This window comes from Pleurodeles waltl, chromosome 6, assembly GCF_031143425.1.
Source record: "Pleurodeles waltl isolate 20211129_DDA chromosome 6, aPleWal1.hap1.20221129, whole genome shotgun sequence".
NCBI lineage: Eukaryota > Metazoa > Chordata > Amphibia > Caudata > Salamandridae > Pleurodeles > Pleurodeles waltl.
Window position 1 is genome coordinate 1,357,423,049 of NC_090445.1, and position 24,636 is coordinate 1,357,447,684.

Sequence of the window (24,636 nt, forward strand, 5' to 3'; positions counted from 1 at the left end):
TAAGAAAACTCCACGGGAATCCACGCAAGTCACACCTCCCTGGACTCCCTTAGAGTCTAGTTTTCAGACATTTTTGAGGTTGGTAGGTTTCCCGATACAGCTGCTGAGCCCAGGACAAAAACAGAGGTGCACCCCCGCAAAAACAGGTAGTTTTGTATTTGATAATTTTAATGTGTACAGATAGTGTTTTGGGGCCTTTCCTCTCGCAGGCACTGAGCCAACCCACACAAGTGAGGTACCATTTTTATCGGGAGACTTGGGGGAATGCTGGGTGGAAGGAAATTTGTGGCTCCTCTCAAATTCCAGAACTTTCTGCCACTGAAATTTGAGGAAAAAGTGTTTTGTTTTGCCAGATTTTGAGGTTTGCAAAGTATTCTGGGTAACAGAACCTGGTAAGAGCCCCACAAGTCACACCATCTTGAATTCCCCTGGGTGTCTAGTTTTCAAAAATGCACAGGTTTGGTAGGTTTCCCAAGGTGCCGGCTGAGCTAGAGGAGAAAAATCCACAGCTAGGCACTTTGCAAAAAACAGCTCTGTTTTCTTTGGGAAAATTTGATGTGTTAATGTTGTGTTTTGGGGCATTTCCTGTCACAGGCACTAGGCCTACCCACACAAGTGAAGTACAATTTTTATCAGGAGACTTGAGGGAACGCTGGGTGAAAGAGAATTTGCGGCTCCTCTGAAATTCCAGAACGTTCTGTCACCGAAATGTGAGGAAAAAGTGTTTTTTTGCCAAATTTTGAAGTTTGCAAAGGATTCTGGGTAACAGAACCTGGTGAGAGCCCCACAAGTCACCCTATCTTGGATTCCCCTAGGTGTCTAGTTTTAAAAAATACACAGGTTTGGTAGGTTTCCCTAGGTGCCGGCTGAACTAGATGCCAAAATCCACAGCTAGGCACTTTGCAATAAACAGCTCTGTTTGCTTTGGGAAAATTTGATTTGTAAATGTTGTGTTTTGGGGCATTTCCTGTCGCAGGCACTAGGCCTACCCACACAAGTGAGGTACAATTTTTGCCAGGAGACTTGAGGGAATGATGTGTGAAATTTGTGGCTCCTCTCAGGTTCCAGAATTTTCTGTCACTGGAATATGAGGAAAAGTATTTTTTGGGCCAAATTTTGAGGAGGCTGAGGATTCTGGGTAAGAAAACACTGCAGGAATCCACGATAGTCACACCTCCCTGGACTGCCTTGGAGTCTAGTTTTCAGAAATTTTTGAGGTTGGTAGGTTTCCCGATACGGCTGCTGAGCCCAGGACCAAAAACACAGGTGCACCTCCGCAAAAACAGGTAGTTTTGTTTTTGATAATTTTAATGTGTCCAGATAGTGTTTTGGGGCATTTCATCTTGCAGGCACTGAGCCAAACCACACAAGTGAGGTACCATTTTTATCGGGAGACTTAGGGGAATGCTGGGTGGAAGGAAATTTGTGACTCCCCTCAAATTCCAGAACTTTCTGCCACCGAAATTTGAGGAAAAAGTGTTTTTTTATCAGATTTTGAGGTTTACAAAGGATTCTGGGTAACAGAACCTGGTAAGAGCCCCACAAGTCACACCATCTTGAATTCCCCTTGGTGTCTAGTTTTCAAACATGCACAGGTTTGGTAGGTTTCCCTAAGTGCCATCTGAGCTAGAGGCCAAAGTCCACAGCTAGGCACTTTGCAAAAAACAGCTCTGTTTTCTTTGGGAAATGCGATGTGTCCATGTTGTGTTTTGGGGCATTTCCTGTCATGGGCACTAGGCCTATCCACAAAATTGAGCTACCCATTTTTATCGGGAGACTTGGGGGAACGCTGAGTGGAAGAAAATTTGTGTCTCCTCTCAGATTCCAGAACTTTCTGTCACCAAAATTTTAAGGAAAAAGTGTTTTTTTGCCAAATGTTGAGGTTTGCAAAGGATTCTGGGTAACAAAGCCTGGTGAGAGCCCCACAAGTCACCCCATCTTGGACTCTCCTATGTGTTTAGTTTTAAAAAATGCACAGGTTTGGTAGGTTTCCCAAGGTGCCGGCTGAGCTAGAAGACAAAATCCACAGCTAGGCACTTTGCAAAAAACAGCTCTGTTTTCTTTGGGAAAATGTGATTTGTCCATGTTGTGTTTTGGGGCATTTCCTGTCGTGGGCACTAGGCCTACACACACAAGTGATGAACCATTTTTATCGGGAGACTTGGGGAAACACAAGGTGGAAGGAAATTTGTGGCTCCTCTCAGGTTCCAGGACTTTCTGTCACCAAAATATGAGGAAAAAGTGTTTTTTTTGCCAAATGTTGAGGATTGCACAGGATTCTGGGTAACAGAATCTGGTGAGAGCCCTACAAGTCACTTCATCCTGGATTTCCCTAGGTGTCTAGTTCAAAAAAATGCAGAGGTTTGGTAGGTTTTCCTTGGTGCCGGCTGAGCTAGAGATCAAAATCCACAGCTAGGCACTTTCCAAAAAACACATCAGTTTTCAATGTAAAAATGTGATGTGTCCATGTTGCATTTACTGTTGCAGGCATTAGGCCTAAACTCGCAAGTGGGGTATCATTTTCATTAGGAGACTTGTGGGATCACAGAATAGGAGAACAAGTGTTATTGTCCTTGGCTTGCTCTGCATTTTTTCTTTCCAAATGTAAGACAGTGTGTAAAAAAGATGTCTAGTTGAAAAATGCCCCGTAATTCACATGGGGACCCCAGAATTCAGAGGTGTGCAAATAACCACTGCTTCTCAACACCTTATCTTGGGCCCATTTTAGAAATACAAAGGTTTCCCTGACATCTATTTTTCACTCTTTATATTTCACCAAATGAATTGCTTTATACCGGTACACAATGAAAACCCATTGCAAGGTGCAGTTCATTTGTTTGTTCTTGGTACCTAGGGTTCTTGATGAATATACAAGCCCTATATATCCCAACAACCAGAAGAGTCCTGCAGACATAACGGTATATCGCTTTCAAAAATCTGACATCGCAGGAAAAAGTTACAGAGTAAAACGTGGGGGAAAAATGGATGTCTTTTTCACCTCAAAATCAATATTTTTTATTTCAGCTGTTATTTTCTGTAGGAAAATCTTGTACGGTCTATTCAAATTACACCTTGGTGAATTCAGAATTTTGTCTACCTTTCAGAAATGTTTAGATTTCTGGGATCCAGCATTGGTTTCACACCTATTTCTGTCACTAACTGAAAGGAGACTGAAAGCACAAAAAATGGGGTATGTCCCAATAAGAAGCGAAAATTGTGATGAAAAATGTGGTTTTCTGATTCAAGTACACCTGTTCCTAAAAGCTGGGAAGATGGTGATTGTAGCACCGCAAACCCTTTGTCGATGCCATTATCATGGAAAAAACTACAAGCCTTCCTTTGCAGCCCTCTCTTCCCATTTTTTTTTAAAATTAAAGTGTCGCTATATTTTGGCTAATTTCCTGCTGTCCTTCAAGGGAACCCACAAACTCTGGGTACCTCTAGAATCCTTAGGACGTTGGAAAAAAGGATGCAAATTTGGCATGGGTAGCTTATGTGGACAAAAAGTTATGAGGGCCTAAGCGTGAACTGCCCCAAATAGCCAAAAAAAAGCCTGCCATCTGAGGGGAAAAAGGCCTGGCAGCAAAGGGATTAAAACACAAGCTACTCCAATTGTAAAACAAACAGTTCAGTCATAAGAGAGCTTCAAGAGATACTGAATGGTGGGAGTGTTTATTATTTTGGGGTCCTCACTAACCAAGTGTGGGGACCCAAAGATGATGTAGACAAAAAGAGCATGTTTTTGTGAACGTTTTGGTGGTGGCCCCATTGTCGTAGGACATCCACAGGCTGATTTATGAGCAAACATGTTTTGTTACACTAATGCCCTACAAAGCATTATGGGTCGAGTTTTCCTGAGTGCACTGAATATTGTAGTATTGGCTCTCCCGCTGTGCCAGGAGAGTCGCTTTCACTTTGAAGGTTTCTGTTTTATGTAAAGCATTCAACAATTTCAAGTGTTTTAAGGGGAGATCCAGAAGAAATCACTCTAATTAGGTAACTGTGAACAATGTGAACAGCACTCCAGTACTGCTGATTGAGTTAATGCTGTTGTGCCTGTTCCTACTGTGAGCTCCATGACCACCATATAGCATTTAGGGAAGAGAAAAAAGAAAAAGTTAGCTCACGCTAAAGTGTAACGCAATTGTGCAATAATCCATGTAATGGAACAGTCTGCAAGGTGTGTAAAAAACAGCCTCAAGGCTGGACAAACATAAAGCATTTACCAATGACATTAGGTGATTTTTGACAGGCAACCCCACGAACAAGTGAAAGTGGTGGGCGTGACATGGGCGTGGTTAAAAGCCCACAATTCTTACAACAGGTCAAAGCGCTTGCCCACTCGACCTGAAAAAAGAAAACACGCATCTGCTATATTTTAAGAGCAATTGGTTTATTTGAGGGCACAGATGGCCCAGTTAACTAGGGAGCAACTGGAAAACACTGGCAGAACCTTCAAGTTTGAAATGACTCTATGACAATTTGTAGGCAAAACCTTAATCACATGACAAAACCAAATCAAGGAGAGCAATTGTGTGGTTGTGATTACACAGGAACACAAACTACAGAAGTTCCCTGCTCTATTGAAATAAATCAAAAATGGGCTTCCTGAGATGGCAGCATAAATTACAATTAGACAAAGGAGACAATTGAATCAGATTGAACAATTACACATTTATAATCACACATGTGTTCTAAAAGTTCCCTGTACTGACTATTTGAAATAAGGAATCAAAACAGTAGTGTTACTTACACTTTACGCAGTCAGGTGTCTCAGTGGAAATTAATCTGCACCTGCACAAATAGTCATGATAATTAAAAGTGAGCAGGTGGGACAATAAACCCAAATGTAGATAGATCTGACATGCTTTTCAGCAGGTTCATTTGGTATGGTAAGAGATTGAAGGGCATATTTTCCCCTTGAATTGTCATTTAGTGTGGCTATAAGTACCTGGTGGGTGCTGTTGATGAGCTTGAAAGGGATGTTTGACTATGGAATGGCCATTTTTGCTGCATCAGTGAGCCTGACACAAAAACATTTTTCTTAAATATGTTTATTGGTTAAGAATACAGTGCAAACTATGGAGTAACCCACAAAGACGGATAGTTGACATTTGTTAAAATGTTTTGCATACTGTTTTCAAATGTGGTAGTTACACAGCAATTACAATTTACAAACACATTAGCAGTACTCATTGCTGAGTTTGCATCCTGACTCCTCCCAGGATATTCCAGCCATCCCCCTCCCCTTTCCAGGAGTATCTCAGCAAAGAAATGAAAATAAGGAATACACAAATAAGGGAAATTACAAGATGGAACCTTGTCATGGATGTCCTAGTGGTGTGGAGAATTGGAGACACCTAAGATTGTTGTGTGGTGGTACAGAGTACCAGAGGGTGACTATGGGGAATGCTATGAGTGGGCCCCCATTGTCTGCCCATGTTGTTCTTGTATGAGGGGGCAAACGCCTGATAAGCCAAGGAGGAGGTGTGAAGCAAGGTACTTGGGCTTTCACTAAAGAAAACACCAGTCATAGTTAAACAGCCTTTATAACGAAGGCTTTACAATGAGAGGCCTTTACAATGTAGCCTTTACAATGAAAATGGCTTTGCAACAAAAGCCTATTACAACAATTTTTTTTACAAAGGATATGCCTTTACCATAGATGACTTTTACAATGAAAATCGTGGTAAATGTAAGTATATTGCAGGTAAGTAAAAAGCCTTAAATATGGCCCCTCCCACTCGCTATATATACCCTCATCCATAGACATAGAAAAAATCCCTTTTTTTTTTTGTTTTTTTGTTGTGTACTTAGAAAGATGTCAAATTCTGATATTATATTTCTAAATATCCATTTCAAATAACCTACCCTTTTAAAGTAATACTAATATGTAATAAACAATAATACAAATAATTGGATGAGCCACTCTATAAACTAATAAATCATCAAATTAGAATTCATATAGGCCTTTCAAAATAAAGGATAACCTAATCTGACATTATTACAATTTGCCCCTGCCTTTACCCCATCAGACTAACCAATATGAACAAAAAGTTCTTCGTCCTTATTCAGTCCCCAAAGATAACGACTATTTAGCTGGATAATATATTCAGACTCCAATCTCCTTCATTGTTTTTCTCTGTCCCCTCCTCTCGGAGTACCCAGGACCCTGTCAATACCAAAGAATTTCATCTTCTCTACTTTGCCCTCATGTTTAAGATTGCAATGTCGCGCTACTGAATAAGCAGCATCCTTATTCAATATTGCTCTCCAGTGCTCAAGGATGCGTTTTTTCAAAGGAAAAATTGTGCTGCCGACATATTGCAAACCACATGGACATTCTATTACATAGATAGCGAAATCTGAATTACAATTTATGTATTTCTTAATATTCGCTCGCCTGCCCGTGGGTAACTTATATTGCTTGCGATTTGAACTATATCTACACGCTTTAAACTTGGCACATTTGTAAAAATCTTGATGTTTATCTAGAAAAGTTTCTTTTGTCTTCCTTGTGTAACTATGTACGAGAATATCTCTCAAAGAGCTGCTTCTTTTATAAGTTATCATAGGAGTACGACTAACTAGCTGCCCAATTGTTGTGTCAGCCTTAATAAGATGCCAATATTTCATAAGGATCTTTTTGACTTCTGAAGAATACGCATTAAACACTGTCACCAATCTTGGGGTATTGGTACCTTTTCCTCTCTTTTTAGGAATCAATAGATCCGCCCTATGAACTTCTTCTGTCTTTCTGCAAGCATTCTTCACTATTTTATGTGGATATCCCCTAGATCTAAATCTCTGTGTCATTATTAGTCGTTCTCTCACAAAACTTCGTGGGGTACTACAATTCCTCTTAGCTCTTAACAATTCCCCATAGGGTATATTCCATTTTACATTAGGTGGGTGGTGACTTGAGGCGTGTAGAATGTTGTTCCCAGATGTACTTTTTCTGAACAGTTTCGTATGTAGCGTGCCTCCTTCTACACTAACCTCTATATCTAAAAATTCCATCACCTGTTTGTGTATTTTATATGAAAAATGTAAATTCAGATCCCTATTTGGTAACGAATTTAAGAAATCATATAACGTTGATTCTGGACCTTCCCATATCATAAATATATCATTGATATATCGTGTCCAAAATATGATATGTTGGAACCATTTCACATTTTCATCTGACATCACCAATTGCGTTTCCCACCACCCTATAAATAGACAGGCATAACTGGGAGCAAAGCAACTCCCCAACGCAGTCCCAGTTGTTTGTCTATACCATTGATCCTCATACATAAAGAAATTGCCTCTCGTCAGATTTTCAATAGTGACAAAATAATGCTAAATCATACAGATCCGCATTTAACAGTGCTTTTAGGAATTAAAATGTGAGGATGATGATTATACAGTCTCAAACTTCCTTAAAATTGTTTTTATAAAAAGGCCTGTTCGTTTATGAGCTTGTAGTTCTTTGACAAGGTATTCTATGTAAAAAATTTATTAGAACAACATTTTGACTACCAATCTTTCGTACAAGTAAATGACCTCTTGAACGATTATCTTGCTTTAATGTCTGCAGATTATGTTATAACTATGGTTGCTTTTGTATCAGCCTCATGATGCCACTGGGTTTGATTTTTAGAATGTGCTTTCTTTAGGCTTCGGTTACCTACACCTTACCAGTGAGCTGGTATGTCTGCTCTTACACTTGCTAGACCACACAACGTACTCAGAACTCTCTATCAATGAATAAACTCTTGTTAGGACAACCTTTAGACCTTGTGTATACCATATTTTGATTTAGACCTCACTTGGATGAAATAATAGCTTCAAATGTTTTTCCCAGTTTAAAGTATCATTTGGACTCATGGAAGTGACAGATTTTTTACAAAGGTTATTCAACTGTCTATGATGTCTTTGAACTTTATAAATACTTGCTCATGACACATTCCAAGACGGGTTATTACACGTTCCATCTATGAACTCTTGCACTCCGTTCCTCATTAACCCCTTCCCCGCCATGGACGTAATGGTTACGTCCATGGCAGCGCCCGTGTGGCGCCATGGACTTAACCATTACGTCCTGCTACCGGCCCTTGGGGGAAGCGCTAGCGCTCCCCGAGGGCCGCCCCACCTCCCCCCCAGGCCAGGGCTGAAAGGGGAATCCCTTCCCCTTCAACCCCTGACCCCCCCCACCCCCCCTGTGACATCAGCGCGCATCGCACGCTGACAATCACAGAGCCTCCCCCATCGCGCTGGAAGCTCAGCTCCCAGCGTGATCGAAAGAGAAATGCTGAGCATTTCTCTTTCGATCACGTGGGAGAGGCCCGGAGAGGCTTCAAAGGGAAGGAAATGTATTTCCTTCCCTTTGAAGTCTCTCCCAGGGTTTCAAAAGCCGGATTGCTTGCAATCCAGCTTTTGAAACCCCACTAGACACCAGGGATGTTTTTTTTTTTTTTAAAGTGACATAAGGGAGCGACCCCTTGGGCAAGGGTCGCTCCCAGGGGGGCTTTTTTTTTTAAGGCCTTTTTTGCCCCCCCTGGGGGCAGAAACCTCTAGGCACCAGGGATCATTTTGTTTTTTTTGTTTTGTTTTGTGTTTTAGGTGTGGGGAGGGACCCCTTAGGCAAGGGTCGCTCCCATAGGGGGCAAATTATATTTAGGCCATTTCTGCCCCCTTGGGGGCAGATTAGCCTATTTTTATGAGGCCAATCTGCCCCCAAGAGGGGCAGAAACCACTAGGCACTGGGGATTTTTGTTGTTGTTGTTGTTTTACAGATGGGGAGCGTCCCCTTAGGCAAGGGTCGCTCCCCTGGAGGGGCAAATTGTATTTAGGCCATTTCAGCCCGCTTTGGGGGCAGATCGGCCGATTATAGGTCAATCTGCCCCCAAGGGGGGCAGAAACCACTAGGCACCAGGGATCTTTTTTTTGTGCTGTCACGCAAGGGGAGCGACCTTGTAGGCAAGGGTCGCTCCCCAGGGGGGGTGGGGGGGCAAATTTATTTTAGGCCATTTCTGCCCCCCCGGGGGCAGATCGGCCTATTGTTATTGGGCCGATCTGCCCCCAGGGGGGACTGAAACCTCTAGGCGCCAGGGCAAATTATTTTTTCAATTATTTTTTTTTTTTTTTTTTTTTTTTAGAGATGGGGAGTGACCCCTTAGGCAACGGTCGCTTCCCTGGAGGGGCAAATTGTATTTAGGCCATTTCTGCCCGCTTTGGGGGTATATTGGCAGAGTTTAGGTCAATCTGGCAGAAACCACTAGGCACCAGGGATCTTTTTTTTTTGCGCCATCACGCAAGGGGAGCGACCCCTTAGGCAAGGGTCGATCCCCGGGGGGGGGGGCACATTTATTATAGGCCATTTCTGCCCCTCCTGGGGCCGGCTGAGCTAGAGGCCAAAATCCACAGCTAGGCACTTTGCAAAAAACACCTCTGTATTCTGTGAAAAAAATGTGATGTGTCCACGTTGAGTTTTGGGCCCTTTCCTTTTGTGGGCGCTAGGTCCACCCACACAAGTGAGGTATCATTTTTATCGGGAGACTTGGAGGAACGCTGGGTGGAAGGATATTTGTGGCTCCTCTCAGATTCCAGAACTTTCTGTCACCGAAATGAGAGGAAAAAGTGTTTTTTTGGCCAAATTTTGAGGTTTGCAAAGGATTCTGAGTAACAGAACCTGGTCAGAGCCCCACAAGTCACCCCATCTTGGATTCCCCTAGGCGTCTAGTTTTCAGAAATGTGCTGGTTTGCTAGGTTTCCCTAGGTGCCGGCTGAGCTAGAGGCCAAAATCCAAAGGTAGGCACTGTTTTCTGTGAAAAAATGTGAGGTGTCCATGTTGTATTTTGGGCCATTTCCTTTTGTGGGCGCTAGGCCTACCCACACAAGTGAGGTACCATTTTTATCGGGAGACTTGGGGGAACGCTGGGTGGAAGGAAATTTGTGGCTCCTCTCAGATTCCAGTACTTTCTGTCACCGAAATGTAAGAAAAATGTGCTTTTTTTAGCCACATTTTGAGGTTTGCAAAGTATTCTGGGTAACGGAACCTGGTCAGAGCCCCACAAGTCACCCCATCTTGGATTCCCCTAGGTCTCTAGTTTTAAAAAATGCACAGGTTTGGTAGGTTTTCATAGGTGCCGGTTGAGCTAGGGGCCAAAATCTACAGGTAGACACTTTGCAAAAAACACCTCTGTTTTCCGTAAAAAAAATGGGATGTGTCCAAGTTGTGTTTTGGGCCATTTCCTTTCGTGGGCGCTAGGCCTACCCGCACAAGTGAGGTACCATTTTTATCGGGAGACTTGGGGGAACGCTGGGTGGAAGGCAATTTGTGGCTCCTCTCAGATTCCAGAACTTTCTGTCACCGAAATGTGAGGAAAATGTGTTTTTTTGCCAAATTTTGAGGTTTGCAAAGGATTCTCTGTAACAGAATCTTCTGAGAGCCCCACAAGTCACCCTATCTTGGATTCCCCTAGGTCTCTAGTTTTAAAAAATGCACAGGTTTGGTAGGTTTCCCTAGTTGCCGGCTGAGCTAGAGGCCAAAATCTACAGGTAGGCACTTTGCAAAAAACACCTCTGTTTTCTGTAAAAAAATTTGATGTGTCCACGTTACGTTTTGGGGCATTTCCTGTCCCGGGCGCTAGGCCTACCCACACAAGTGAGGTATCATTTTTATCAGGAGACTTGGGGGAACGCTGGGTGGAAGGAAATTTGTGGCTCCTCTCAGATTCCAGAACTTTCTGTCACCGAAATGTGAGGAAAATTTGGGGGTCATTCCGACTCCCGCCGGCGGCGGTAACCGCACGCCCGGCGGAAGCCGGCGAATGACCGCACCGCGGTCAAATGACCGCGGCGGCCATTCTGGCTTTCCCGCTGGGCTGGCGGGCGACCGCCAGAAGGCCGCCCGCCGGCCCAGCGGGAAAGCGCCTTCAATGAGGAAGCCGGCTCCGAATGGAGCCGGCGGAGTTGAAGGCGTGCGACGGGTGCAGTGGCACCCGTCGCGATTTTCAGTGTCTGCTTGGCAGACACTGAAAATCAATGTGGGGCCCTGTTAGGGGGCCCCTGCAGTGCCCATGCCATGGGCATGGGCACTGCAGGGGCCCCCAGGGGCCCCACGACACCCGTTACCGCCATCCTGTTCCTGGCGGTGAAAACCGCCAGGAACAGGATGGCGGTAAGGGGGTCGGAATCCACATGGCGGCGCTGCTTGAGGATTCCCTGGGGCAGCGGGAAACCGGCGGGACACCGCCGGTTTCCCGTTTTTGACCGCAGCTGTACTGCCGCGGTCAGAATGCCCATGGAAGCACCGCCAGCCTGTTGGCGGTGATTCCGCGGTCGTTGGCCCTGGCGGTCGGTGACCGTCAGGGTCAGAATGACCCCCTTTGTTTTCTTAGCCAAATTTTGAGGTTTGCAAAGGATTCTGGGTAACAGAACCTGGTCAGAGCCCCACAAGTCACCCCATCTTGGATTCCCCTAGGTGTCTAGTTTTCAGAAATGTGCTGGTTTGCTGGGTTTCCCTAGGTGCCGGCTGAGCTAGAGGCCAAAATCCACAGGTAGGCACTGTTTTCTGTGAAAAAATGTGAGGTGTCCATGTTGTATTTTGGGCTACTTCCTTTCGTGGGCGCTAGGCCTACCCACACAAGTGAGGTACCATTTTTATCGGGAGACTTGGGGGAACGCTGGATGGAAGGAAATTTGTGGCTCCTCTCAGATTCCAGTACTTTCTGTCACCGAAATGTAAGAAAAATGTGCTTTTTTTAGCCACATTTTGAGGTTTGCAAAGTATTCTGGGTAACAGAACCTGGTCAGAGCCCCACAAGTCACCCCATCTTGGATTCCCCTAGGTCTCTAGTTTTCAAAAATGCACAGGTTTGGTAGGTTTTCATAGGTGCCGGCTGAGCTAGGGGCCAAAATCTACAGGTAGACACTTTGCAAAAAACACCTCTGTTTTCCGTAAAAAGAAATGGGATGTGTCCAAGTTGTGTTTTGGGCCATTTCCTTTCGTGGGCGGTAGGCCTACCCGCACAAGTGAGGTACCATTTTTATCGGGAGACTTGGGGGAACGCTGGGTGGAAGGCAATTTGTGGCTCCTCTCAGATTCCAGAACTTTCTGTCACCGAAATGTGAGGAAAATTTGTTTTTTTAGCCAAATTTTGAGGTTTGCAAAGGATTCTCTGTAACAGAACCTGGTGAGAGCCCCACAAGTCACCCTATCTTGGATTCCCCTAGGTCTCTAGTTTTCAAAAATGCACAGGTTTGGTAGGTTTCCCTAGTTGCCGGCTGAGCTAGAGGCCAAAATCTACAGGTAGGCACTTTGCAAAAAACACCTCTGTTTTCTGTAAAAAAATGTGATGTGTCCACGTTACGTTTTGGGGCATTTCCTGTCGCGGGCGCTAGGCCTACCCACACAAGCGAGGTATCATTTTTATCGGGAGACTTGGGGGAACGCTGGCTGGAAGGAAATTTGTGGCTCCTCTCAGATTCCAGAACTTTCTGTCACCGAAATGTGAGGAAAATTTGGGGGCTATTCCGACTCCCGCCGGCGGCGGTAACCGCACGCCCGGCGGGAGCCGGCGAATGACCGCACTGCGGTCAAATGACCGCGGCGGCCATTCTGGCTTTCCCGCTGGGCTGGCGGGCGACCGCCAGAAGGCCGCCCGCCGGCCCAGCGGAAAAGCGCCTTCAACGAGGAAGCTGGCTCCGAATGGAGCCGGCGGAGTTGAAGGCGTGCGACGGGTGCAGTGGCACCCGTCGCGATTTTCAGTGTCTGCTTGGCAGACACTGAAAATCAATGTGGGGCCCTGTTAGGGGGCCCAAGCAGTGCCCATGCCATGGGCATGGGCACTGCAGGGGCCCCCAGGGGCCCCACAACACCCGTTACCGCCATCCTGTTCCTGGCGGTGAAAACCGCCAGGAACAGGATGGCGGTAAGGGGGTCGGAATCCCCATGGCTGCGCTGCAAGCAGCACCGCCGTGGAGGATTCCCTGGGGCAGTGGGATACCGGCGGGACACCGCCGGTTTACCGTTTTTGACCGCAGCTGTACCGCCGCGGTCAGAATGCCCATGGAAGCACCGCCAGCCTGTTGGCGGTGATTCCGCGGTCGTTGGCCCTGGCGGTCGGTGACCGTCAGGGTCAGAATGACCCCCTTTGTTTTCTTAGCCAAATTTTGAGGTTTGCAAAGGATTCTGGGTAACAGAACCTGGTCAGAGCCCCACAAGTCACCCCATCTTGGATTCCCCTAGGTGTCTAGTTTTCAGAAATGTGCTGGTTTGCTAGGTTTCCTTAGGTGCTGGCTGAGCTAGAGGCCAAAATCCACAGGTAGGCACTGTTTTCTGTGAAAAAATGTGAGGTGTCCATGTTGTATTTTGGGCCATTTCCTTTCGTAGGCGCTAGGCCTACCCACACAAGTGAGGTACCATTTTTATCGGGAGACTTGGGGGAACGCTGGGTGGAAGGAAATTCGTGGCTCCTCTCAGATTCCAGTACTTTCTGTCACCAAAATTTAAGAAAAATGTGCTTTTTTTAGCCACATTTTGAGGTTTGCAAAGTATTCTGGGTAACAGAACCTGGTCAGAGCCCCACAAGTCACCCCATCTTGGATTCCCCTAGGTCTCTAGTTTTCAGAAATGCACAGGTTTGGTAGGTTTTCCTAGGTGCCGGCTGAGCTAGGGGCCAAAATCTACAGGTAGACACTTTGCAAAAAACACCTCTGTTTTCCGTAAAAAGAAATGGGATGTGTCCAAGTTGTGTTTTGGGCCATTTCCTTTCGTGGGCGGTAGGCCTACCCGCACAAGTGAGGTACCATTTTTATCGGGAGACTTGGGGGAACGCTGGGTGGAAGGCAATTTGTGGCTCCTCTCAGATTCCAGAACTTTCTGTCACCGAAATGTGAGGAAAATTTGTTTTTTTAGCCAAATTTTGAGGTTTGCAAAGGATTCTCTGTAACAGAACCTGGTGAGAGCCCCACAAGTCACCCTATCTTGGATTCCCCTAGGTCTCTAGTTTTAAAAAATGCACAGGTTTGGTAGGTTTCCCTAGTTGCCGGCTGAGCTAGAGGCCAAAATCTACAGGTAGGCACTTTGCAAAAAACACCTCTGTTTTCTGTAAAAAAATGTGATGTGTCCACGTTACGTTTTGGGGCATTTCCTGTCGCGGGCGCTAGGCCTACCCACACAAGCGAGGTATCATTTTTATCGGGAGACTTGGGGGAACGCTGGCTGGAAGGAAATTTGTGGCTCCTCTCAGATTCCAGAACTTTCTGTCACCGAAATGTGAGGAAAATTTGGGGGCTATTCCGACTCCCGCCGGCGGCGGTAACCGCACGCCCGGCGGGAGCCGGCGAATGACCGCACTGCGGTCAAATGACCGCTGCGGCCATTCTGGCTTTCCCGCTGGGCTGGCGGGCGACCGCCAGAAGGCCGCCCGCCGGCCCAGCGGAAAAGCGCCTTCAACGAGGAAGCTGGCTCCGAATGGAGCCGGCGGAGTTGAAGGCGTGCGACGGGTGCAGTGGCACCCGTCGCGATTTTCAGTGTCTGCTTGGCAGACACTGAAAATCAATGTGGGGCCCTGTTAGGGGGCCCCAGCAGTGCCCATGCCATGGGCATGGGCACTGCAGGGGCCCCCAGGGGCCCCACAACATCCGTTACCGCCATCCTGTTCCTGGCGGTGAAAACCGCCAGGAACAGGATGGCGGTAAGGGGGTCGGAATCCCCATGGCTGCGCTGCAAGCAGCACCGCCGTGGAGGATTCCCTGGGGCAGTGGGATACCGGCGGGACACCGCCGGTTTACCGTTTTTGACCGCAGCTGTACCGCCGCGGTCAGAATGCCCATGGAAGCACCGCCAGCCTGTTGGCGGTGATTCCGCGGTCGTTGGCCCTGGCGGTCGGTGACCGTCAGGGTCAGAATGACCCCCTTTGTTTTCTTAGCCAAATTTTGAGGTTTGCAAAGGATTCTGGGTAACAGAACCTGGTCAGAGCCCCACAAGTCACCCCATCTTGGATTCCCCTAGGTGTCTAGTTTTCAGAAATGTGCTGGTTTGCTAGGTTTCCTTAGGTGCTGGCTGAGCTAGAGGCCAAAATCCACAGGTAGGCACTGTTTTCTGTGAAAAAATGTGAGGTGTCCATGTTGTATTTTGGGCCATTTCCTTTCGTAGGCGCTAGGCCTACCCACACAAGTGAGGTACCATTTTTATCGGGAGACTTGGGGGAACGCTGGGTGGAAGGAAATTCGTGGCTCCTCTCAGATTCCAGTACTTTCTGTCACCAAAATTTAAGAAAAATGTGCTTTTTTTAGCCACATTTTGAGGTTTGCAAAGTATTCTGGGTAACAGAACCTGGTCAGAGCCCCACAAGTCACCCCATCTTGGATTCCCCTAGGTCTCTAGTTTTCAGAAATGCACAGGTTTGGTAGGTTTTCCTAGGTGCCGGCTGAGCTAGGGGCCAAAATCTACAGGTAGACACTTTGCAAGAAACACCTCTGTTTTCCGTAAAAAGAAATGGGATGTGTCCACGTTATGTTTTGGGCCATTTCCTTTCGTGGGCGCTAGGCCTACCCACACAAGTGAGGTACCATTTTTATCGGGAGACTTGGGGGACCGCTGGGTGGAAGGAAATTTGTGGCTCCTCTCAGATTCCAGTACTTTCTGTCACCGAAATGTACGAAAAATGTGCTTTTTTTAGCCACATTTTGAGGTTTGCAAAGTATTCTGGGTAACAGAACCTGGTCAGAGCCCCACAAGTCACCCCATCTTGGATTCCCCTAGGTCTCTAGTTTTCAAAAATGCACAGGTTTGGTAGGTTTTCCAAGGTGCCGGCTGAGCTAGGGGCCAAAATCTACAGGTAGACACTTTGCAAGAAACACCTCTGTTTTCCGTAAAAAGAAATGGGATGTGTCCACGTTATGTTTTGGGCCATTTCCTTTCGTGGGCGCTAGGCCTACCCACACAAGTGAGGTACCATTTTTATCGGGAGACTTGGGGGAACGCTGGGTGGAAGGAAATTTGTGGCTCCTCTCAGATTCCAGTACTTTCTGTCACCGAAATGTACGAAAAATGTGCTTTTTTTAGCCACATTTTGAGGTTTGCAAAGTATTCTGGGTAACAGAACCTGGTCAGAGCCCCACAAGTCACCCCATCTTGGATTCCCCTAGGTCTCTAGTTTTCAAAAATGCACAGGTTTGGTAGGTTTTCCTAGGTGCCGGCTGAGCTAGGGGCCAAAATCTACAGGTAGACACTTTGCAAAAAACACCTCTGTTTTCCGTAAAAAGAAATGGGATGTATCCACGTTATGTTTTGGGCCATTTCCTTTTGTGGGCGCTAGGCCTACTCACACAAGTGAGGTACCATTTTTATCAGGAGACTTGGGGGAACGCTGGGTGGAAGGAAATTTGTGGCTCCTCTCAGATTCCAGTACTTTCTGTCACCGAAATGTAAGAAAAATGTGCTTTTTTTAGCCACATTTTGAGGTTTGCAAAGTATTCTGGGTAACAGAACCTGGTCAGAGCCCCACAAGTCACCCCATCTTGGATTCCCCTAGGTCTCTAGTTTTCAGAAATGCACAGGTTTGGTAGGTTTTCCTAGGTGCTGGCTGAGCTAGGGGCCAAAATCTACAGGTAGACACTTTGCAAGAAACACCTCTGTTTTCCGTAAAAAGAAATGGGATGTGTCCACGTTATGTTTTGGGCCATTTCCTTTCGTGGGCGCTAGGCCTACCCACACAAGTGAGGTACCATTTTTATCGGGAGACTTGGGGGAACGCTGGGTGGAAGGAAATTTGTGGCTCCTCTCAGATTCCAGTACTTTCTGTCACCGAAATGTACGAAAAATGTGCTTTTTTTAGCCACATTTTGAGGTTTGCAAAGTATTCTGGGTAACAGAACCTGGTCAGAGCCCCACAAGTCACCCCATCTTGGATTCCCCTAGGTCTCTAGTTTTCAAAAATGCACAGGTTTGGTAGGTTTTCCTAGGTGCCGGCTGAGCTAGGGGCCAAAATCTACAGGTAGACACTTTGCAAAAAACACCTCTGTTTTCCGTAAAAAGAAATGGGATGTGTCCACGTTATGTTTTGGGCCATTTCCTTTTGTGGGCGCTAGGCCTACCCACACAAGTGAGGTACCATTTTTATCAGGAGACTTGGGGGAACGCTGGGTGGAAGGAAATTTGTGGCTCCTCTCAGATTCCAGTACTTTCTGTCACCGAAATGTAAGAAAAATGTGCTTTTTTTAGCCACATTTTGAGGTTTGCAAAGTATTCAGGGTAACAGAACCTGGTCAGAGCCCCACAAGTCACCCCATCTTGGATTCCCCTAGGTCTCTAGTTTTCAAAAATGCACAGGTTTGGTAGGTTTTCATAGGTGCCGGCTGAGCTAGGGGCCAAAATCTACAGGTAGACACTTTGCAAAAAACACCTCTGTTTTCCGTAAAAAGAAATGGGATGTGTCCAAGTTGTGTTTTGGGCCATTTCCTTTCGTGGGCGCTAGGCCTACCCGCACAAGTGAGGTACCATTTTTATCGGGAGAATTGGGGGAACGCTGGGTGGAAGGCAATTTGTGGCTCCTCTCAGATTCCAGAACTTTCTGTCACCGAAATGTGAGGAAAATTTGTTTTTTTAGCCAAATTTTGAGGTTTGCAAAGGATTTTCTGTAACAGAACCTGGTGAGAGCCCCACAAGTCACCCTATCTTGGATTCCCCTAGGTCTCTAGTTTTCAAAAATGCACAGGTTTGGTAGGTTTCCCTTGTTGCCGGCTGAGCTAGAGGCCAAAATCTACAGGTAGGCACTTTGCAAAAAACACCTCTGTTTTCTGTAAAAAAATGTGATGTGTCCACGTTACGTTTTGGGGCATTTCCTGTCGCGGGCGCTAGGCCTACCCACACAAGTGAGGTATCATTTTTATCGGGAGACTTGGGGGAACGCTGGCTGGAAGGAAATTTGTGGCTCCTCTCAGATTCCAGAACTTTCTGTCACCGAAATGTGAGGAAAATTTGGGGGTCATTCCGACTCCCGCCGGCGGCGGTAACCGCACGCCCGGCGGGAGCCGGCGAATGACCGCACCGCGGTCAAATGACCGCGGCGGCCATTCTGGCTTTCCTGCTGGGCTGGCGGGCGACCGCCAGAAGGCCGCCCGCCGGCCCAGCGGAAAAGCGCCTTCAACGAGGAAGCTGGCTCCGAATGGAGCCGGCGGAGTTGAAGGCGTGCGACGGGTGCAGTGGCACCCGTCGCGATTTTCAGTGTCTGCTTGGCAGACACTGAAAATCAATGTGGGGCCCTGTTAGGGGGCCCCACGACACCCGTTACCGCATCCTGTTCCTGGCGGTGAAAACCGCCAGGAACAGGATGGCGGTAAGGGGGTCGGAATCCCCATGGCGGCGCTGCAAGCAGCACCGCCGTGGAGGATTCCCTGGGGCAGCGGGATACCGGCGGGATACCGCCGGTTTCCCGTTTTTGACCGCAGCTGTACCGCCGCGGTCAGAATGCCCATGGAAGCACCGCCAGCCTGTTGGACGTGATTCCACGGTCGTTGGCCCTGGCGGTCGGTGACCGTCAGGGTCAGAATGACCCCCTTTGTTTTCTTAGCCACATTTTGAGGTTTGCAAAGGATTCTGGGTAACAGAACCTGGTCAGAGCCCCACAAGTCACCCCATCTTGGATTCCCCTAGGTGTCTAGTTTTCAGAAATGTGCTGGTTTGCTAGGTTTCCCTAGGTGCTGGCTGAGCTAGAGGCCAAAATCCACAGGTAGGCACTGTTTTCTGTGAAAAAATGTGAGGTGTCCATGTTGTATTTTGGGCCATTTCCTTTCGTGGGCGCTAGGCCTACCCACACAAGTGAGGTACCATTTTTATCGGGAGACTTGGGGGAACGCTGGGTGGAAGGAAATTCGTGGCTCCTCTCAGATTCCAGTACTTTCTGTCACCGAAATTTAAGAAAAATTAGCTTTTTTTAGCCACATTTTGAGGTTTGCAAAGTATTCTGGGTAACAGAACCTGGTCAGAGCCCCACAAGTCACCCCATCTTGGATTCCCCTAGGTCTCTAGTTTTCAGAAATGCACAGGTTTGGTAGGTTTTCCTAGGTGCCGGCTGAGCTAGGGGCCAAAATCTACAGGTAGACACTTTGCAAAAAACACCTCTGTTTTCCGTAAAAAGAAATGGGATGTGTCCAAGTTGTGTTTTGGGCCATTTCCTTTCGTGGGCGCTAGGCCTACCCGCACAAGTGAGGTACCATTTTTATCGGGAGAATTGGGGGAACGCTGGGTGGAAGGCAATTTGTGGCTCCTCTCAGATTCCACAACTTTCTGTCACCGAAATGTGAGGAAAATTTGTTTTTTTAGCCAAATTTTGAGGTTTGCAAAGGATTTTCTGTAACAGAACCTGGTGAGAGCCCCACAAGTCACCCTATCTTGGATTCCGCTAGGTCTCTAGTTTTCAAAAATGCACAGGTTTGGTAGGTTTCCCTTGTTGCCGGCTGAGCTAGAGGCCAAAATCTACAGGTAGGCACTTTGCAAAAAACACCTCTGTTTTCTGTAAAAAAATGTGATGTGTCCACGTTCCGTTTTGGGGCATTTCCTGTCGCGGGCGCTAGGCCTACCCACACAAGTGAGGTATCATTTTTATCGGGAGACTTGGGGGAACGCTGGCTGGAAGGAAATTTGTGGCTCCTCTCAGATTCCAGAACTTTCTGTCACCGAAATGTGAGGAAAATGTGGGGGTCATTCCGACTCCCGCCGGCGGCAGTAACCGCACGCCCGGCGGGAGCCGGCGAATGACCGCACCGCGGTCAAATGACCGCGGCGGCCATTCTGGCTTTCCTGCTGGGCTGGTGGGCGACCGCCAGAAGGCCGCCCGCCGGCCCAGCGGAAAAGCGCCTTCAACGAGGAAGCTGGCTCCGAATGGAGCCGGCGGAGTTGAAGGCGTGCGACGGGTGCAGTGGCACCCGTCGCGATTTTCAGTGTCTGCTTGGCAGACACTGAAAATCAATGTGGGGCCCTGTTAGGGGGCCCCAGCAGTGCCCATGCCATGGGCATGGGCACTGCAGGGGCCCCCAGGGGCCCCACGACACCCGTTACCGCATCCTGTTCCTGGCGGTGAAAACCGCCAGGAACAGGATGGCGGTAAGGGGGTCGGAATCCCCATGGCGGCGCTGCAAGCAGCACCGCCGTGGAGGATTCCCTGGGGCAGCGGGATACCGGCGGGATACCGCCGGTTTCCCGTTTTTGACCGCAGCTGTACCGCCGCGGTCAGAATGCCCATGGAAGCACCGCCAGCCTGTTGGACGTGATTCCACGGTCGTTGGCCCTGGCGGTCGGTGACCGTCACGGTCAGAATGACCCCCTTTGTTTTCTTAGCCAAATTTTGAGGTTTGCAAAGGATTCTGGGTAACAGAACCTGGTCAGAGCCCCACAAGTCACCCCATCTTGGATTCCCCTAGGTGTCTAGTTTTCAGAAATGTGCTGGTTTGCTAGGTTTCCCTAGGTGCTGGCTGAGCTAGAGGCCAAAATCCACAGGTAGGCACTGTTTTCTGTGAAAAAATGTGAGGTGTCCATGTTGTATTTTGGGCCATTTCCTTTCGTGGGCGCTAGGCCTACCCACACAAGTGAGGTACCATTTTTATCGGGAGACTTGGGGGAACGCTGGGTGGAAGGAAATTCGTGGCTCCTCTCAGATTCCAGTACTTTCTGTCACCGAAATTTAAGAAAAATTTGCTTTTTTTAGCCACATTTTGAGGTTTGCAAAGTATTCTGGGTAACAGAACCTGGTAAGAGCCCCACAAGTCACCCCATCTTGGATTCCCCTAGGTCTCTAGTTTTCAAAAATGCACAGGTTTGGTAGGTTTTCCTAGGTGCCGGCTGAGCTAGGGGCCAAAATCTACAGGTAGACACTTTGCAAGAAACACCTCTGTTTTCCGTAAAAAGAAATGGGATGTGTCCACGTTATGTTTTGGGCCATTTCCTTTCGTGGGCGCCAGGCCTACCCACACAAGTGAGGTACCATTTTTATCGGGAGACTTGGGGGAACGCTGGGTGGAAGGACATTTGTGGCTCCTCTCAGATTCCAGTACTTTCTGTCACCGAAATGTACGAAAAATTTGCTTTTTTTAGCCACATTTTGAGGTTTGCAAAGTATTCTGGGTAACAGAACCTGGTCAGAGCCCCACAAGTCACCCCATCTTGGATTCCCCTAGGTCTCTAGTTTTCAAAAATGCACAGGTTTGGTAGGTTTTCCTAGGTGCCGGCTGAGCTAGGGGCCAAAATCTACAGGTAGACACTTTGCAAAAAACACCTCTGTTTTCCGTAAAAAGAAATGGGATGTATCCACGTTATGTTTTGGGCCATTTCCTTTTGTGGGCCATTTCCTTTTGTGGGCGCTAGGCCTACCCACACAAGTGAGGTACCATTTTTATCGGGAGACTTGGGGGAACGCTGGGTGGAAGGCAATTTGTGGCTCCTCTCAGATTCCAGAACGTTCTGTCACCGAAATGTGAGGAAAATTTGTTTTTTTAGCCAAATTTTGAGGTTTGCAAAGGATTCTCTGTAACAGAACCTGGTGAGAGCCCCACAAGTCACCCTATCTTGGATTCCCCTAGGTCTCTAGTTTTCAAAAATGCACAGGTTTGGTAGGTTTCCCTAGTTGCCGGCTGAGCTAGAGGCCAAAATCTACAGGTAGGCACTTTGCAAAAAACACCTCTGTTTTCTGTAAAAAAATGTGATGTGTCCACGTTACGTTTTGGGGCATTTCCTGTCGCGGGCGCTAGGCCTACCCACACAAGTGAGGTATCATTTTTATCGGGAGACTTGGGGGAACGCTGGCTGGAAGGAAATTTGTGGCTCCTCTCAGATTCCAGAACTTTCTGTCACCGAAATGTGAGGAAAATTTGGGGGTCATTCCGACTCCCGCCGGCGGCGGTAACCGCACGCCCGGCGGGAGCCGGCGAATGACCGCACCGCGGTCAAATGACCGCGGCGGCCATTCTGGCTTTCCCGCTGGGCTGGCGGGCGACCGCCAGAAGGCCGCCCGCCGGCCCAGTGGAAAAGTGCCTTCAACGAGGAAGCTGGCTCCGAATGGAGCCGGCGGAGTTGAAGGCGTGCGACGGGTGCAGTGGCACCCGTCGCCATTTTCAGTGTCTGCTTGGCAGACACTGAAAATCAATGTGGGGCCCTGTTAGGGGGCCCCAGCAGTGCCCATGCCATGGGCATGGGCACTGCAGGGGCCCCCAGGGGCCCCACGACACCCGTTACCGCCATCCTGTTTCTGGTGGTGAAAACCGCCAGGAACAGGATGGCGGTAAGAGGGTCGGAATCCCCATGGCGGCGCTGCAAGCAGCGCTGCCGTGGAGGATTCCCTGGGGCAGCGGGATACCGGCGGGACACCGCCGGTTTCCCGTTTTTGACCGCAGCTGTACCGCCGCGGTCAGAATGCCCATGGAAGCACCGCCAGCCTGTTGGACGTGATTCCACGGTCGTTGGCCCTGGCGGTCGGTGACCGTCAGGGTCAGAATGACCCCCTTTGTTTTCTTAGCCAAATTTTGAGGTTTGCAAAGGATTCTGGGTAACAGAACCTGGTCAGAGCCCCACAAGTCACCCCATCTTGGATTCCCCTAGGTGTCTAGTTTTCAGAAATGTGCTGGTTTGCTAGGTTTCCCTAGGTGCTGGCTGAGCTAGAGGCCAAAATCCACAGATAGGCACTGTTTTCTGTGAAAAAATGTGAGGTGTCCATGTTGTATTTTGGGCTATTTCCTTTCGTGGGCGCTAGGCCTACCCACACAAGTGAGGTACCATTTTTATCGGGAGACTTGGGGGAACGCTGGGTGGAAGGAAATTCGTGGCTACTCTCAGATTCCAGTACTTTCTGTCACCAAAATTTAAGAAAAATGTGCTTTTTTTAGCCACATTTTGAGGTTTGCAAAGTATTCTGGGTAACAGAACCTGGTCAGAGCCCCACAAGTCACCCCATCTTGGATTCCCCTAGGTCTCTAGTTTTCAAAAATGCACAGGTTTGGTAGGTTTTCCTAGGTGCCGGCTGAGCTAGGGGCCAAAATCTACAGGTAGACACTTTGCAAGAAACACCTCTGTTTTCCGTAAAAAGAAATGGGATGTGTCCACGTTATGTTTTGGGCCATTTCCTTTCGTGGGCGCTAGGCCTACCCACACAAGTGAGGTACCATTTTTATCGGGAGACTTGGGGGAACGCTGGGGGGAAGGACATTTGTGGCTCCTCTCAGATTCCAGTACTTTCTGTCACCGAAATGTAAGAAAAATGTGCTTTTTTTAGCCACATTTTGAGGTTTGCAAAGTATTCTGGGTAACAGAACCTGGTCAGAGCCCCACAAGTCACCCCATCTTGGATTCCCCTAGGTCTCTAGTTTTAAAAAATGAACAGGTTTGGTAGGTTTTCCTAGGTGCCGGCTGAGCTAGGGGCCAAAATCTACAGGTAGACACTTTGCAAAAAACACCTCTGTTTTCCGTAAAAAGAAATGGGATGTATCCACGTTATGTTTTGGGCCATTTCCTTTTGTGGGCGCTAGGCCTACCCACACAAGTGAGGTACCATTTTTATCGGGAGACTTGGGGGAACGCTGGGTGGAAGGAAATTCGTTTCTCCTCTCAGATTCCAGTACTTTCTGTCACCGAAATTTAAGAAAAATGTGCTTTTTTTAGCCACATTTTGAGGTTTGCAAAGTATTCTGGGTAACAGAACCTGGTCAGAGCCCCACAAGTCACCCCATCTTGGATTCCCCTAGGTCTCTAGTTTTCAAAAATGCACAGGTTTGGTAGGTTTTCCTAGGTGCCGGCTGAGCTAGGGGCCAAAATCTACAGGTAGACACTTTGCAAGAAACACTTCTGTTTTCCGTAAAAAGAAATGGGATGTGTCCACGTTATGTTTTGGGCCATTTCCTTTCGTGGGCGCTAGGCCTACCCACACAAGTGAGGTACCATTTTTATCGGGAGACTTGGGGGAACGCTGGGGGGAAGGACATTTGTGGCTCCTCTCAGATTCCAGTACTTTCTGTCACCGAAATGTAAGAAAAATGTGCTTTTTTTAGCCACATTTTGAGGTTTGCAAAGTATTCTGGGTAACAGAACCTGGTCAGAGCCCCACAAGTCACCCCATCTTGGATTCCCCTAGGTCTCTAGTTTTAAAAAATGAACAGGTTTGGTAGGTTTTCCTAGGTGCCGGCTGAGCTAGGGGCCAAAATCTACAGGTAGACACTTTGCAAAAAACACCTCTGTTTTCCGTAAAAAGAAATGGGATGTATCCACGTTATGTTTTGGGCCATTTCCTTTTGTGGGCGCTAGGCCTACCCACACAAGTGAGGTACCATTTTTATCGGGAGACTTGGGGGAACGCTGGGTGGAAGGAAATTCGTTTCTCCTCTCAGATTCCAGTACTTTCTGTCACCGAAATTTAAGAAAAATGTGCTTTTTTTAGCCACATTTTGAGGTTTGCAAAGTATTCTGGGTAACAGAACCTGGTCAGAGCCCCACAAGTCACCCCATCTTGGATTCCCTTAGGTCTCTAGTTTTCAAAAATGCACAGGTTTGGTAGGTTTTCCTAGGTGCCGGCTGAGCTAGGGGCCAAAATCTACAGGTAGACACTTTGCAAGAAACACTTCTGTTTTCCGTAAAAAGAAATGGGATGTGTCCACGTTATG